The 17,220-nt window shown below is 45.2% G+C and overlaps 1 pseudogene; it reads right to left on the reverse strand.

Moving 5' to 3' along the window:
• Nucleotides 1-9,117: 9,117 nt before the first annotated feature.
• Nucleotides 9,118-9,235, reverse strand: LOC126293855 (5S ribosomal RNA; annotated as a pseudogene).
• Between the last annotated feature and the right edge of the window lie 7,985 nt (nucleotides 9,236-17,220).

A 17,220-nucleotide genomic window follows, 5' to 3' on the forward strand; every position in this document is an offset into this window, starting at 1 on the left:
GTACCTTGGTACACAGGGCACATGTCGTTTCCGACGCTGAGACATTGCCAGCTGAGCTGTCCCATCTTGAAGTTACGTTTCGTCAAAATGATTATAGTGATAGATTGAACGTGAGTTGCGCTATCGACCAACTGTACATCAGATGATTGATGAAAATTCTGAGTCGTCACCTAAATCTACTGCCTTTTTGCCTTACGTAGGAAACACTTCCAACAATATCGGTCGTATTTTACGGAAATATGTGAAATGTCTTTTTCGACCTCCATCGAAAATTAGAGTGCTTTCTAGTTCTGTTAAGGATGATCTTGGTCTGCGTAAGGCTTGTGTATATCGGATTCCTTGTAGCTGCGGCATGGCATATATTGGTCAAACTATCACGACCGTGGAGGACAGATGTACCGAGCCTAAACGGCACACACGATTACAGCAGCCAAGTAGGTCTGCTGTTGGCGAACATTGTTCCGATATTGGTCACCTCATGTTTTATAACAACACCGATATATTGTCATGGGACAGCTATTGGAACAGTTTTACTAAGAAGGCAGTTGAGGTTAAATTACCGAGGAGTCTCGTTTACAGGGATGGAGGTTTGTGTTTAAACTCTGTTTGGAATCCGGCTCTCTGCGTTGTGAAAACACAGAGGGACAGAGTCAATGCTACCTCACCTGCGAGTTGGTTGTCTCAGTATCGATATCTGACTTTGGTCATCTTTGCTGGCACTAGTGTTCAGTGTGTGTGTTATCTTTCCTGCATCAGTCCGAGAACTGAGGTTTTAAATTTGCATGTACGTCGCCTGTCCGTTGCATTTAGCCTTGAAAATGGCGGGGTGTTTCTCGCGCCGAAATATTGGCGGTGGATGAACTCCCGGAAGTTATTTGCAAAAATTATGTTTGTTTCTTGCTGTGGTGTCACCGCCAGACACCACACTTGCTACGTGGTAGCCTTTAAATCGGCCGCGGTCCGCTAGTATACGTCGGACCCGCGTGTCGCCACTATCAGTGATTGCAGACCGAGCGCCGCCACACGGCAGGTCTAGAGAGACTCCCTAGCACTCGCCCTAGTTCTCACTTCTACGCTCTCACTTGCCGAGACGATAGATAGCATAGCCTTCAGCTACGTTATTTGCTGCGGCCTAGCAATGCTCCTTTATCAGTACTATCGATATTGTAAACCATGTATCGTCAAGAGCGACGTTCGTCATTAATGGATTAAAGTTGAGTATTCCACCAGCTACGTCCGTTTTTCTCAATTCTAATTCCCTTGTCATGTTCCAGACCTCACGCCAGCCTACGTGAGCTAAAACGCGTCCATTTCGGCCTCCATTAGTAACCCTGTGTTGGCTCTCCTGCCAACCACAACACTTGCATCCTTAGTTGCAAATGAAAGGAAGTTGTTTTATTTTCCATGCGAGCTAACTTCCCAAAGATGTCCGGGCTCACATGCGGTTCTTCTTCGTCGAAATGTCTCAAACTCGTGTAGGGGTTGAACCGCACGTGTCACGTTACACGCTCTGAATTAGACTCTTCTGACCCTTTGGTAGCTTTTCCTGGCTTATGGCAAGTTTGAGAACTGGTATGAAACATACAACGTTAATATAACATATAATTACAGTAATAATAATATCGGGAGGTACATTAACGACCCATCACAACCACAGGTGGAAACACAAGTAGCCAAAGACACTGCTAGCTAGGGCATAGCCACCTTTGGTAAACTAACATACGCAAACAGCGACAAACGTCGGTAAGCCCCTACACATCATCAACACTGACTGGCAACTACCAGCTGCTACTAGAGCCGATCAACAGGCCACAGCAGGGACACCGACCGAGCTCGTCCACAGGCGCACAAACAAACTGCCAACATTCCCTCACACTGTGTCACCGGTATATGACCTATCGGACACAAGATCGATAACAAACCTAACTGTTGCAGGTTGCTGACGCTGAACGAGTACTCTGCACCAGCACCCAGTGCCAACCGCCGAGCAGCACAACGCCAAGGTATCGACAAGCATGATACCCACAACTAACAACACCGATCCTTGCACAATCTATCGCAGGCAGCAAGACAACCGCTACTGCTCTTAAAACCCCACCTAACTATCGCAGAGGTTTTTTTTCCCTTGGCTCTTGCCCTGGCACTTTTTTTCCTCTGCCCTTAAAACCGCTACCCTTCGTCAGATTTCGACCAATCTATCTCCAGATGAGCGCGTATTAATGGTTAATCCTAACCAGACGTACGTAAACATCGCAGTACCCACATCCTGCGACACCTCACTTTAGTAAATACTAACCCTTATGCAGACATGGCAGTAGACCTTTGGTGTTGGCCGTCATGCCGGTGTGGACGTGGAGGGGCCCCACCTCTATTAAATTAACGACCCATAAATGATGCAGGCCACACAGTTGCGATTTCGTTAGAATAACGTTTATGCAGAAAGCAAACTAATAGGGGCAGTGATCGTATTTAGAGATACTGTTACACTCAAGCGCATTTCCATTTGACACAGTTCGATCATTCACAATCTCATCGGGAAATAAAAGTCTACTACTGCACCTCGTCAACTATTCGAAAAGCCAGAGTCCACACCACGCGCGCGGCTGCTCACCGCTCAGAGACTAAGTCCCGCCATACTGCACAACGCCACGTTTTCTGTCGTTTCACTTCCTAGATACCTAGAGACCGACTGTCTGCTTTCGCGTGTCCACCAGCGCTGTCTCTGCGCGTCTCCGATCGCTTTTCTCGCGCGCCGAATGTTGCTCAACTGACTAGCCCAGTTACCTTTCCTGAAGCCGTCCATCTGATTGGCTACAGCTTATTCTACATTATTTTACATTTTAACATATTTAAATAATCAAAGCTTGACCACTTTCATGTTGTAAATAAAGTAACAATAATATCCATTACAAATTCCTCCAGTCCATATGTGGCGTAACAGCAAACGGGTGCTTAACAGTATTGGTTAATAACAGTCTTGGTTGCAATTTTAGTTTACGTTAGGCAGAGATGAAATCACACGTTTTTCTGCCCGACTAGACAGCATACTATAGAAATTCCTCCAGTCCATATGTGGACTAAGCTAAAATTGCAGCCAAAACTGCTTTTAAGAATAATATCCATTACGTTAAATTCTTTTACATAAAAGCAACACCATTTCCTTCTTAACTTTGAATGTCACAGGCAATAGCCTTGCACCAAACTCATTGCTGATAAATAAATAAGGAACATAAGAAGCTATTCTGCACTACAGTTTACAACAAATATTGTCTCACTTAATGATTCAATAACGTATCATGTTATCATTCAATGCGTTTTGTGTGGAGGAAATGGTGATCTGATGCTTACCTGAAAATACTGATCGTTTAAATTTCATATATCTTTTAACCAAGTAAAGTTACAGAGTTGATATTTACAACATTTGCCACTTTAATGATGCTCTTCTTTATGAAATGTCGCTCGTTAAGATCGACCGAAGGATTCAGGTCTTTGTTACAAAACAAGTTAATTTCACTGTAACAGTAAATCCCAAAGTATTACAGATATGATCAGTATTCAAAAAAATGGTTCAAATGGCTCTGAGCACTATGGGACTCGACTGCCGTGGTCATCAGTCCCCTAGAACTTAGAACTACTTAAACCTAACTAACCTAAGGACATCACACACATCCATGCCCGAGGCAGGATTCGAACCTGCGACCGTAGCAGTCGCACGGTTTCGGACTGCGCGCCTAGAGCCGCGAGGCCACCGCGGCCGGTTTTGTTGGGATCACCATGAAATTTTATGAAGGATGCTGTAGTAAAACTGTGACTTCATTCCTGAATTACTACAGAATTAAATAGTTTTCATAAATGTATCCGTTTATGGCCGATCTTATGTCCGCCATATGTAATAGTACTACGTCTCCCTGGCCATAACAGCTTCTATGGGATTCCCTTATGACGTAGGTTCTCGTCTGTCTCACTCGCACACTAAAGTGCTCAGTCCTCATTCAGAACAATAGACGCCTGTGAATTTCCACATCTCACGGTGAATCTGCGCTCTTTGTAGCGCACGGTCCTGGACGACAGGGTTCGTTTCTCAGTTCCTGTAGGCTGTCTCTTTCAGCCGCATACTTAATGATAGACAAATTTTCACCTAGTTTTGGCCACAAATATGAAAGAAACTGTGAATTTGATAAATGTACACAAATTGCGTAGTATCGATATAACCACTTTCTTCGTAAGTCTGTTACTGAGACCACACATCTTTGTCAGAGAGGTTAGTTCTACTTTGCCGGAGTAGCAGTGTGTATTCTGTGTCAGTGTGGCAATGTACTAGGTTTGGAAAGGATGGCTCGCCATGCAGTGGAAGCAGTATTGTATACAAATAATTTGTAATAACATGTTATTCTGAAAAAATACTAACTGGGTTTCTACAGGGTGTTACAAAAAGGCACGGTCAAACTTTCAGGAAACATTCCTCACACACAAATAAAGGATATATGTTACGTGGACATGGGTCCGGAAACGCTTAATTTCCATGATACAGCTCATTTTAGTTTCGTTCTTCCACCTACGCTCAATGGAGCACGTTATCATGATTTCATACGGGATACTCTACCTGTGCTGCTAGAACATGTGCCTTTACAAGTACGACACAACATGTGGTTCATGCAAGATGGAGCTCTGCACATTTCACTCCAAGTGTTCGTACGCTTCTCAACGACAGATTCTGTGACCGATGGATTGGTAGAGGCGGACCAATTCCATGACCTCCACGCTCTCCTGACCTCAACCTTCTCGACTTTCATTTATGGGGGCATTTGAAAGCTCTTGTCTACGCAACCCCGGTACCAAATGTAGAAACTCTTCGTGCTCGGTTTGTGGACGGCTGTGATATAATACGCCATTCTCCAGAGCTGCATCAGCGCATCAGGGATTCCATGCAACGGAGGGTGGATGCATGTATCCTCGCTAACAGAGGACATTTTGAGCATTTACTGTAACAAAGTGTTTGAAGTCACGCTGGTACGTTCTGTTGCTGTGTGTTTCCATTCCATGATTAATGTGATTTGAAGAGAAGTAATAAAATGAGCTCAAACATGGAAAGTAAGCGTTTCCGGACACATGTCCACATAACATATTTTCTTTCTTTGTGTGTGAGGAATGTTTCCTGAAAGTTTGGCCGTGCCTTTTTGTAACTCCCTGTATCGGCACTATGAATATAGTGCGAGACAATAGTTTGGGAATGTGGCTCTCACGGGAGGCGTGCTAGAGACATTTCCCTGCAGTCGCGCTATCCTCTGTGCCCTCGGTGGCTCAGATGGATAGAGGGTCTGCCATGTAAGCAGGAGATCCCGGATTCGAGTCCCGGTCGGGGCACACATTTTCAACTGTCCCCGTTGACTTAAAAACTGGTTCAAATGGCTCTGAGCACTATGGGACTAAACAGCTGTGGTCATCAATCCCCTAGAGCTTAGAACTACTTAAACCTAACTAACCTAAGGACATTACACACATCCATGCCCGAGCCAGAATTCGAACCTGCGACCGTCAGAGTCACACGGTTCCAGACTGCGCGCCTAGAACCGCGAGACCACCGCGGCCAGCCCCCGTTGACTTATATTTCATTGTAAGAATAATTGTTGTCAGCTAGTTAACTTGCTCAGAGTTTGGAGAAAGAGAATCGCACTTCCCTCAGTCATGCATTGACATATTAATTGATTAAGCTGTTGGATTTTTATTGAAATTGCCAGTTAACATTGTATCCTCTTTAAATATTTGTTCACTTTGTTAAGCATATTATAGTTCGGACCAATGCTATTCGTGAAGCTCACGCGATGTTTTACAATGTGCTTTTGAATACATACTTCATTCTAAAATCGTCGTCTTGGAATATTATTTCACAGGAATCGCTACTCTCTCCGTCTCACTGTTTATTATTACGCATTACCACGTGCAACAGCTTGAATATGCACACAGAAAAAGAAATCTAGCAAAGCCGCTGCCTGCTTGCTGTTTGTCGTTGTGCTTCCGAGAAATCTGCAACAATGTTGTCAAGACGCGAGGTTAGTGGAAATGTTGATTCGGGCCAGATAACCGTTTTACTTCCCTTGCGCATTCACTATATGACAAGTTGCATTCAGATCAGTTACAGTTAAGTTGAATTAGGTTCTGTTTAGTCAAAGGTTAGCATATGAGTTTAAGTGCCGGCCGCTGTGACCGAGCGTTTCATCTACATCTACATTTATACTCCGCGAGCCACCCAACAGTGTGTGACGGAGGGCACTTTACTCGCCACTGCCATTACCTTTCTTTCCTGTTCCAGTCGCGTGTGGTTCGCGGGAAGAACGGCTGCCGGAAAGCCTCCGTGCGCGTTCGAATCTCTCCTAGGGAGGTATAAGTAGGGGGAAGCAATATATTCGATACCTCATCCAGAAACGCACCCTCTCGAAACCTGGCGAACAAGCTACACCGCGATGCAGAGCGCCTCTCTTGCAGAGTCTGCCACTTGAGTTTGCTAAACATCTCCGTAACGCTATCGTGTTTACGAAATAACCCTGTGACGAAACGCGCCGCTCTTCTTTTGATCTACTTTATCTCCTCTGTCAACCCGATCTGGTACGGATCCCACACTGATGAGCAATACTCAAGTATAGGTCGAACGAGTGTTTTGTAAGCCACCTCCTTCGTTGATGGACTACATTTCCTAAGGACTATCCCAATGAATCTCAACCTGGCACCCGTCTTACCGACAATTAATTTTACATGATCGTTCCGCTTCAAATCGTTCCGTACGCATGCTCCCAGATATTTTACAGAAGTAACTGCTATCGTGTAATCATACAATAAAGGATCCTTCTTTCTATGTATTCGCAATACATTACATTTATCTATATTAAGGGTCAGTTGCCACTCCCTGCACTAAGTGCCTATCCGCTGCACATCTTCCTGTGCTTCGCTACCATTTTCTAATGCTGCAACTTCTCTATATACTACAGTATAATCCGCGAAAATCCGTTTCAGTCCGGAAGCGCGCTGATGCTACGGTCACAAGTTCTAATCCTGCCTCGGGCAAGGATGTGTGTGATTTCGTTAGGTTTAAATAGGTCTAAGTTTAGGGCTTAGAGCCATTTGAACTATTTGAGTTTAAGTTAGATAACAGTTTGTGGGTACATAGTTTTGGTAATACGTAGACATTTACGGAGTGGGAGGTAAATCTTGGATAAATTTCAAACAGAAACAAATTTAGTGAGAGATTACAGCACGAAGGAATGAAAAAATAATGACGAAACAATAGTATCTGTAACTACGTTCTGCAACAACATTAAGAACATTCTGTGACGGGTACAATACCGAATACATGCGGCATAACATTTAGTCATTACTTGCGCAGCCGTGTTTGTAACAAAGAGATGTGCAAGTGAGTACGTGACGGAGAAGGCCCGGAGTGGAAACAAAAAGCCGCGGGAGAACCTGAGGAAGGTGCGCCGCTTCCCCACCGGAGCGCGAAGCCTCGGCGGCCGGATATCTAGTGCGGAACTTGGGACCATTTGTTTTCACTCCGGCGGCGAAGTCAGAAGTCAGCCTGCGGCCGTATTGGCCGGAGTTTGTTTTCGCTCGGCGGACGCGTTGTTTTTCGTGCCGAGGAGCTGAGGGGAAACAAAAATCCCCCTGCCTCCTACGCTCCTTCTCCCCCCCCCACCCCCTGTCCCCCATATCCCCTTCTATAACAAACTCGCGGCAGAGATGCAGAGTCAGTGCGGGCGACTCCTTTAGCTGATCAGATTACCGCCGGGGTCTCGTAAACTGGTGATGCACGGCCGCGCAGGGGGAGCCCTGAGAGAGAGAGGTGGCTACAAAACAAGAGAGCCAGCGCCGACTCTTAGGACACTTTGAGTAACGCGCCAAGTTGTGGACGCTTGTTTGTCTGCGAGCGGGGAGGTTCGCGAAGACGCCCTGCTCCACAGTGCAGAGTTTGCATTCCGGCACGCCGGCGCCTTGGAAATTAGGCGAAGGCCCTCACGTGCGTGCGTGAGTCAGGAGAGGGGGAGGGGCGGAAGTTGGGAGGGGGGAGGTTGGGGGGGGGGGGTGGCTGCACCTGCAGGGTCGTCCGTAGGTATGAGACCACCCTTCCAAAAAAAAACAACTGACGCATAAACAGACATTTGAGACCAACTGGCCTAAATGTGGAGAGCTTAAAGATGTAGAACACCTCTTAGTCTGTTCTAAGCAAGCTGTAACCTGAACGCTAGATGACCTGGTTCCCAACTAATGCCCGCAGGATCAACACCGCTGAAATCTGGCGCTCAGAATCCTCGTGTTTCCACAGAGAAACACTGACTGAAAATCCAGAGAGATTCTGGTCGTATGTAAAGTACACCAGCGGCAAGACGCAGTCAGTTACTTTAACCCTTTCTGCGCCTGCGATTCCAAATGGAATCATCAAGTATTTCTGGCTTTTTTGAGCTTCCCAATACTTCAATGATACCGTTTGGCATCGCTTCACGTAGTTTGGCCAACAGATCGCAGTGACGTCTGCTTTCGTGACTCGCCGTTTGTTTGCAGAACAGATAAGTGTCGTGAGTTGTGCTACTGCATTTGTGAGTGAACAATAACTGTTGTGTTTAGCTTTATTCTGTGTATAGTGAAATTCTTGGTTATGGAACCAACTTTAGGTAGTTACTCAAGGGCAAGGGAAAGAAAAACAGTAAGTTTACAATACAGTTATGTATGAATTTTTAAGTAATTATTACGTAATTTCTAATGATGCCATTTGGAATCATTATTTTCGTTATTAAACAATAGCTTCAAAAGGACTATTGCAATGGATATGGCCTATGTCCAACGCATACAGTAAATAATCATCAAAAACAAAAATTTCCTTATTTTTTTTCTAAATGTGACGCACAAAGGGTTAAACTAAACTCCTCCCGCACAGGCCATGAAGGCCCAAAGTTACCGACTGGCCGCCGTGTCATCCTCAGCATACAGGCGTTACTGGATGCAGATATGGAGGGGCATGTGGTCACCACACCGCTCTCCCGGCCGTAGGTCAGTTACCGAGACCGCAGCCGCTGCTTCTCAGTCAAGTAGCTCCTCAGTTTGCCTCACAAGGGCTGAGTGCACCCCGCTTGCCAACAGCGCTTGGAAGACCGGATGGTCACCCATCCAAGTGCTAGCCCAGCCCGACAGCGCTTAACTTCGGCGATCTTACGGGAACCGATGTTACCACTGCGGTAAGGCCGTTGGTCAATGCCTTTACTCCACAATAACAATGGTTGTGAAGTTTATCCATTACGGATGTTAAGAGCCGGTCACTGTTTATTCAGTACAAATACATAACTGAAAGCGATCACTTTTTTGAAGTACACTGACGTTCAAAATTACAGCAACAAACAGCTATTTCTCCGTCCTGTGTCCAGTTCACGATATTATGATACAACGTCAACAGATGTCCGTACGATCATCTTCTGTATCGAAGATGGTATCCGGTCAACGGACAACAATCACAACGATGCCATAAGGGCACGTATCAAACGGGGTGGTTGTACGGGCCGGCGCTGTGGCCGAGCGGTTCTAGACGCTTCAGTCCGGAACTGTGCTGCTGCTACGCTCGTAGGTTCGAATACTGCCTCGGGAGTGGAAGTGTCTGATGTCCTTAGGTTAGATAGGTTTAATTAGTTCTACGTTCTAGGGGACTGATGACCTCAGATGTTAAGTCCCATAGTGCTCAGAGCCATTTGAACCATTTGAGTTTTATCCGGGTAGTCCTACACTGTGTACACAGGCACAGACGGTGCAGTATGGCACAGAAAAGATGTCTACCAGACACGCTGCTGTGGAGGTCCAGAGAAAGAAAGGAAGCGGGACAGTCACGAACTGATGTGGCTCGATGGCTTGACGTGTTGTAGAGACAGATACTTTATCCCGAAGACCAGCGCACGGTCGACCAAGTGACATCAGAAAGAGACGAGCGTTACTTGACTGTAAGGTCTGGACAGTACCAGCTTAGTACTGCACAGCAACTGGCACCTGACCTCACAGCATCCACTGGAAGTGTTGTATCGAGGCAAACGGTGTACCAGAGGCTTCGGCAGAGTTGCCTCTATCGTCGCAGACCTGCTCTGTGTGTACCTGTGACGCGTCTGCACGGAAGAGAACGTCCATAGTCGAGTGGACAAAATTCTAACTGGACGGTCGAACAAAGGGTCAAGACACCTTTTCATTTCCTTTGCTGCTCCACTCGCAAATGGACCGGCGGAAAAACTACTCTCCTATATGCCTCCGTAGAAGCCTGTATTTATCTTACCTGAACTTCGAGTACCTTCGGCGAAAAGTACCCTGGCGTCAGTTAGAATCGTTCTGCAGTCAACTTCAGCGCATCAATCTCTCGTCCAGGGATTCCCAGTTGATTTCGCGTGGCATCTCCGTAATACTAGCGTGTTTATAGAACCTACCTTCGCGTGGCATCTCCGTAATACTAGCGTGTTTATAGAACCTACCGGTGGCAAATCTAACAGGACGCCTCTGAATTACTTCGATGTCTTCCTTTAATACACGAGAGCAGTATTCAACCGTGGACTGCAGCAAAGCTCTTTGCCCAATAATTTTTACACGTTAGCTACTCTTTCCTAGAAATTCTTCTAACAAGCCGTAGTCGACCATTAGCCTTCCTTACTACCATCAACCTTGCGTGGACGTTCCATTTAATATCACTCAGCACAGTCACGTCTAGACATTTAATGGACATGACTGTCAAGCAATACACTAATGACGCTATATTGCAATGCTATGGTGTTGTTTTTCCTACTCATCTGCCTAAACTGGCATGTTTCTGCATTTAGAGCAGATTACCGTTCACCGCACCAACTACAAATTCCGTCTAAGTCATCTCGCCTCCTCGTAGAGTCACTGAATGGCAACATCTTCACAGCAGCAGACTGGTGACTCACCTTATCAGTCAGATCATTTATGTATACAGACATTAACAGCGGTCCTCTTACTCTAGAAATGATTTGTTCAAGAAGATGGTAAGTTTTCTTTTTCGTGTCTTCCTGCGGACGACGCAATGCTTCGGCTCTTCGGTGAGTGGTTTCTTTACTCCGAAGTATTTAATTAAAATGCGGGCTTGATTTTGGAGTCACAGATATCGTAGTTAGGTCACTGCCAGTGTGGGTAGTATCAAAGCTGGAGGCATACATGAACATATGAACAGTTAATATTAATGAAGGAAGTTGGGCTTTTGCCGCCAAGCCTCGCAAACTGTGCAACTGCCTTCTCTGTACTACACGGCATCTACTCGCAACTTCACTCTCATGCTTTGCGGCCATCTGTCATTTCGTACTACCGATTGTAAGGGCGAAATTACACTATCATAGTTATTAGCCAAGGTTGATTAGCCAAGGTTGATTAGCCAAGGTTGATTAGCCAAGGTTGATTAGCCAAGGTTGATTAGCCAAGGTTGATTTGCCAAATATTTATGTCAAAGAAATTTAATAGTGTAATATCACATTTCCTTTTCCAAGGTTGATTAGCCAAGGTTGATTAGCCAAATAAATTTGATGGTGTAATAGGGAACTTTGTCAAATCTCGCCTTTTGTCATAGAAGTGTGATCAAATCTAGCGCCTCACTGTAGATTTAATGATAAAAATCGTTCGTCTTCTGTTCACCACAATGTGAAATGTAACCGCTTGCAGGGCTTACATCGCTACAGCTATTTAACATGTGTAACGTGTTTGTACACGCTGATGAACACAGAAGCAATTGCAGTGCATAATAAGTAGTTGTTACCCACCATCTTTAACTTCGCTGTAAAATATGATGAAAATGTAATACTACATTTTGCGCTACATCAAAGATCTTTGTCAAAGAAGTATGATAGTGCAATAACAGCCTTCTTACAGCAGCGTGAGCCTTTCCATACTGCCATGAGGAGTTTAATAACATTTGGGCCCCTATGGGACAAACATAAATGCCGTTTGAGACATCAGTATCAGTTGCCAGTAACGAAAGCTTTCATACTACAAATGCTATTCTTTCACTGAAAACGTTAATTTCAAAGTTTACGTGGGAGAGCGGGATATTATCCGATAAATTAATTCTTTGCAGTAAGGGTGACGTAACAGCGATGGATAAAGCAGGACACGGCATCTCCCGTACTGACAACACTGCATCCAGCTACTATGATTTGCAAAACACCTTCATTGAGGAGATGATCGGACACAGGAACCTTGCGGGCGAGGTGAAACTACGGTTGTCACATGTCTGGCCAAATATACAAGATGATTTTTTCCACCGTACACAAACTCTAGGGATTGATAGATGAGGGGATACAGAACAAGAAAAGTCTAATGAACTTCTGTTCGGAAATGCATGGTCTCCATGCTAGAGACCATTTATTCAATCATACATTGTTACGGAGACAGTGCTCCAATTCGCACTGTACCATGTACCCACAGACACAGTATGTGTTGAAAGTCGTTTCCATTACCTCAACGCATGCGTGTATGCACCGGAGCATGTTCTGTCTCAAACGTCCACTTCGGCCAGGATGCATCTGAACAGTGTCAAAGGCAGCACGAATACGCTGCTCCAGTTTTTCCATGTCTGGAATGGGCTCTGCGCACACGGTAGTTTACAGATGGCCCATTACCAGGAACCATATGAGTTGAGATCCGGTGAACGAGCAGTCCGTGCAATTGGACCCCCTCGTCCGATCCGTCGACCGCAGAACACACGATTGAGATGTATCCGGACGTTAAAGGCGAAGTGGGCTGGAGCGCCATCATGTAACAGCCACATAACCCTTCGAATCATGAACGGAACTTCTTCCAGCAGGGGAGGTAAAGTCACCCGCAAGAAACGCCGATAGTTCCGGCCTGTTAGGCGACGTGAAAGGAAAGATGGTCCCAAAATACGATCGCCACTTATCCCGGCCCACACATTCCGAATCCACCGATGCTAATAATTCGCAATGGTGGCCTCATCTGTGAATAGGATGGATGACAAATCCCGGAATCGTGGTTGCCTGGCAAAGAAACTAGTAACAAAACTGCTCCAAGATGTGGAAAGTCTGTCGCTAGTAAGCTTTGCACACTTTGTGATAAGGTTAGTAGCAATTCTCTTACTGATTGTCCCACCCGATCATATACTGAGGGGCCAACCGCCTGGTATTGATACGACGGTCACCTTCCACGGTGTTAATAACATTTTCTTCCAAGTCTGGTGTCCGAACATTTCGGGTTCGTCCTTCATGATTTCCTGCTTCCTGGAACGACGCTGCCTGAGGCAAATGGCGAAACACTGTTGCAAACAACTTTGCTGCCCGCCGCCCGTTGCCATATGCCATTTACGTTTCCGTCGACAAGTTCTCGAGTCGAATACGGAACCACTGTGTACAAGCTGTATCACATCAACAATAAAATGAGTCAGCAAGAGAAGTAAATCGGACACATTATAAATTACAATGGCAATACAGGCCGCTAGAGCATGACGTATGAGGAATAGTACCACCCTGCAACTGTGGCTGCATGGTACTGCGCCTATTAGACTGCAGTTTCTGTAACAAAGTATGACTGAATAAATCGTCTGTAGCATGGAAACCACGCATTTTCGGACGTAAGTTCATCAGACCTTTTTGTTCCGTATCCTCTCATCTGTCAATCCCTAGAGTCTGTACACGGCAGGAAAAACCACCTGTAAAGAATTCCATCCTGCGCAGCTTTTATTACGGTTTTTTTAATAGATTAAGCAGAGAACGCACAACTATCGCTCGTCCAATTACGTAAGCGCCTTTAGGAGGTATAAGGAGATACACCGTAAGAACATGTAGGTATACGAAGAAATGCTACTGTGGAAAAACGTGATGTTGGATGACGGTAAATTCTTTAATCAGTGGCAAAATTTCACGAAATTTGTGGAAATAAGGGACGACTCTGCCTTTAAAAAGCTTTTGGCTACTAAAAAAGTCGTCAGCTTATTTCCGATTGAATCATAATCTACCATTTTATTCAGAACTATTGAAATTTGCATGCTATCACTTTACAGTTCCAGGCCGTAATGCCAATATCGAAACCGTGTCCTGTTTCATAAACGCCCAACTGTCCAAAAAACGCAATAAATTGCAAAAAAATGGCTCTGAGTACTAAATTACTTAAGTCTAATTTCATCACACACATCCATGCCCGAGACAGGATTCGAACCTACGACCGTAGTGGTCGCGCGGTTTCAGACTGAAGCGCCTAGAACCACTCGGCCACAACGCCGGCAATAAATTGCAAACCGACAATTACAAAGATGGTGATGCTGCATAATTTCCTGTCACGAGTTCCACGATGTGTTTTCCAAAAAGAATACAGTTCTTAATAAATTATGTTCAAATGAGAACATTAAAATTTAAATACACATTGTTGTTACTTCTTTGTAAGTCTGATTGAAATGACCAAATTTATTGAATATCTTTTCGTATTCGTTTCCAGAAGAATAGATAAAAGTTTGTTTTGTTTAATAAAGGACTTTCAGTTTATTATGACGTAAGATTATCTTAGGAAGAAGACAGCAATCAAGAAGAGTAAGCGCTTAGTTGCTGTCACAGTTGCCAAGTTCATGTCTGTTTACTGATTTTATTTTAGTTTAAGCACGTTGAATGGCAACCTCGCAAAAACTGTGGCTGCGTATTAATAAACGACTGAAAATACCCATGTAATTCTATTTCGATTTAAAATAGATAGTTCGGCTTTAGGGGAAAATGTAGGGCTAAATATAGCCCCTAGTCCATCTTATCTATTTTTGGGCCTGAAAGCCCTATCGCTGTGGTAATATAGACGCTGAGGTTGTTCTAAAGCGTACTGTGTAGAGTATGTACGACTTAAAACTATATCCTTCATGCTCTTGGCAACTGCAGAACGAAGTTGTGCCAAACACGTGCAGAAGAGTTCGTTGGTGTCTTGGAAAATGCAACTAATTTTGTGGGTTTATATTTAAGGAAAGCAATGTGTAGTAAAAAATCTGTTTTCATAAATGCAAATCTCAGGCAATGCAACATCGTCATTAAACCAAAATGCTTTTATACTTCAGAACGCCCTTCGTTAAGTATAGAAAAAACAAATACGTGAAACAGAAAATAGTAATCAGGAAACGGGAAATACAAGTTAAAGAATAATACAGGAGTTTATGAAAAAACATACGATACTTTTTGTTGTCAATACGAGCCTACCACTAAACGAAGAAGTGAAGAATGGGTCTCTGATTGTTCTATAAAACCGGAGAAGATGCGAATGTGGGATCCAAGTTAAACAACATCCCAAATGAGGACTTATCATGCAGTTTCAATGGTCGTGTGGATGTGCTGTGGGTTGTACTAATGGGTGAAAAGCGGGGGGGGGGGGGGGGGGGGGGGGGGGGGGGAAGGGGGCGTTACAGTATGTCTAATACCTGAAGTAATAAAAAATCGCCGTCTTAAAATTTCTCTAATTTTGTACATTGGCAATAACAACGAAGGAAGAACTAAGCGTACGTACGAAATGTTTCTAAGTGGTTTCGGAACTCTTAGGGCGTATCATGCCGATGACATTCTGTTCGCTTGTATCTTTCTGTGTCCACACTACTTTGAACTGACATTCTTAAACCTCCTCCATATTCTATGTAACTGACTCGCACATTAACCAGTAATAAACTTCCTTGCAGGTTTCATTTCCATTCTCAGCAAAGAGTTCTATTTTACTTTCACTGGCTACAATACCAAAGTCATCAGCATAGAGCATTTTCCCCCACGATTGACACTATTGGAAAAGCCATCAGGAACTCCGGTATTAACGTAATTTGGCTCCGATGAATGTTTCACATGAAAATGTAATGCGTCGTGTCATATACACGTCAAACAGCATACCATTAATACCATATTCGATCGTTACAGGTAAGCCAATGAATACGAGAAATACAGCCCGCCTGCACCAACAAACGCAGTGTCCTAACTAAAATGTTATATAAATATTCTTCATTCGCATTACAGATCAGAATTTTCTTATGTTGATAATGCAAAGTGGCGGTCATTCATTCCAATGTCCATTTACTCTTCCGCTTTCTGTCTTCGCCTGGGTCATCTAAGGACCACGCACCAATTGCAATGCTTCCTTCTTTGTTGTTTTTTCTTTTTCCTGCAAAATTCTTTCAACTTTTCACTGGGTATCCTTTTTCTGTTCTCGGCCCATTTTGTCCCTGTCTTCTCCTTCCTTTTGCCTTGGAATCCTTCCATTTTTAACACTTTCCTCTTGAAACTCTCTCTTTCTGTTGCATCTTTTTCACTTATGTTGTTTCTTTCCAAATCTTTCCTAACTTCTTGTATCCAGTCTATTTTTGACTCCTTTTCCCAAGGCACACTCCTGGAAATGGAAAAAAGAACACATTGACACCGGTGTGTCAGACCCACCATACTTGCTCCGGACACTGCGAGAGCGCTGTACAAGCAATGATTACACGCACGGCACAGCGGACACACCAGGAACCGCGGTGTTGGCCGTCGAATGGCGCTAGCTGCGCAGCATTTGTGCACCGCCGCCCTCAGTGTCAGCCAGTTTGCCGTGGCATACGGAGCTCCATCGCAGTCTTTAACACTGGTAGCATGCCGCGACAGCGTGGACGTGAACCGTATGTGCAGTTGACGGACTTTGAGCGAGGGCGTATAGTGGGTATGCGGGAGGCCGGGTGGACGTACCGCCGAATTGCTAAACACGAGGGGCGTGAGGTCTCCACAGTACATAGATATTGTCGCCAGTGGTCGGCGGAAGGTGCACGTGCCCGTCGACCTGGGACCGGACCGCAGCGACGCACGGATGCACGCCAAGACCGTAGGATCCTACGCAGTGCCGTAGGGGACCGCACCGCCACTTCCCAGCAAATTAGGGACACTGTTGCTCCTGGGGTATCGGCGAGGACCATTCGCAACCGTCTCCATGAAGCTCGGCTACGGTCCCGCACACCGTTAGGCCGTCTTCCGCTCACGCCCCAACATCGTGCAGCCCGCGTCCAGTGGTGTCGCGACAGGCGTGAATGGAGGGACAAATTGAGACGTGTCGTCTTCAGCGATGAGAGTCGCTTCTGCCTTGGTGCCAATGATGGTCGTATGCGTGTTTTGCGCCGTGCAGGTGAGCGCCACAATCAGGACTGCATACGACCGAGGCACACAGGGCCAACACCCGGCATCATGGTGTGGGGAGCGATCTCCTACACTGGCCGTA

This window comes from Schistocerca gregaria, chromosome 10, assembly GCF_023897955.1.
Source record: "Schistocerca gregaria isolate iqSchGreg1 chromosome 10, iqSchGreg1.2, whole genome shotgun sequence".
Lineage (NCBI taxonomy): Eukaryota > Metazoa > Arthropoda > Insecta > Orthoptera > Acrididae > Schistocerca > Schistocerca gregaria.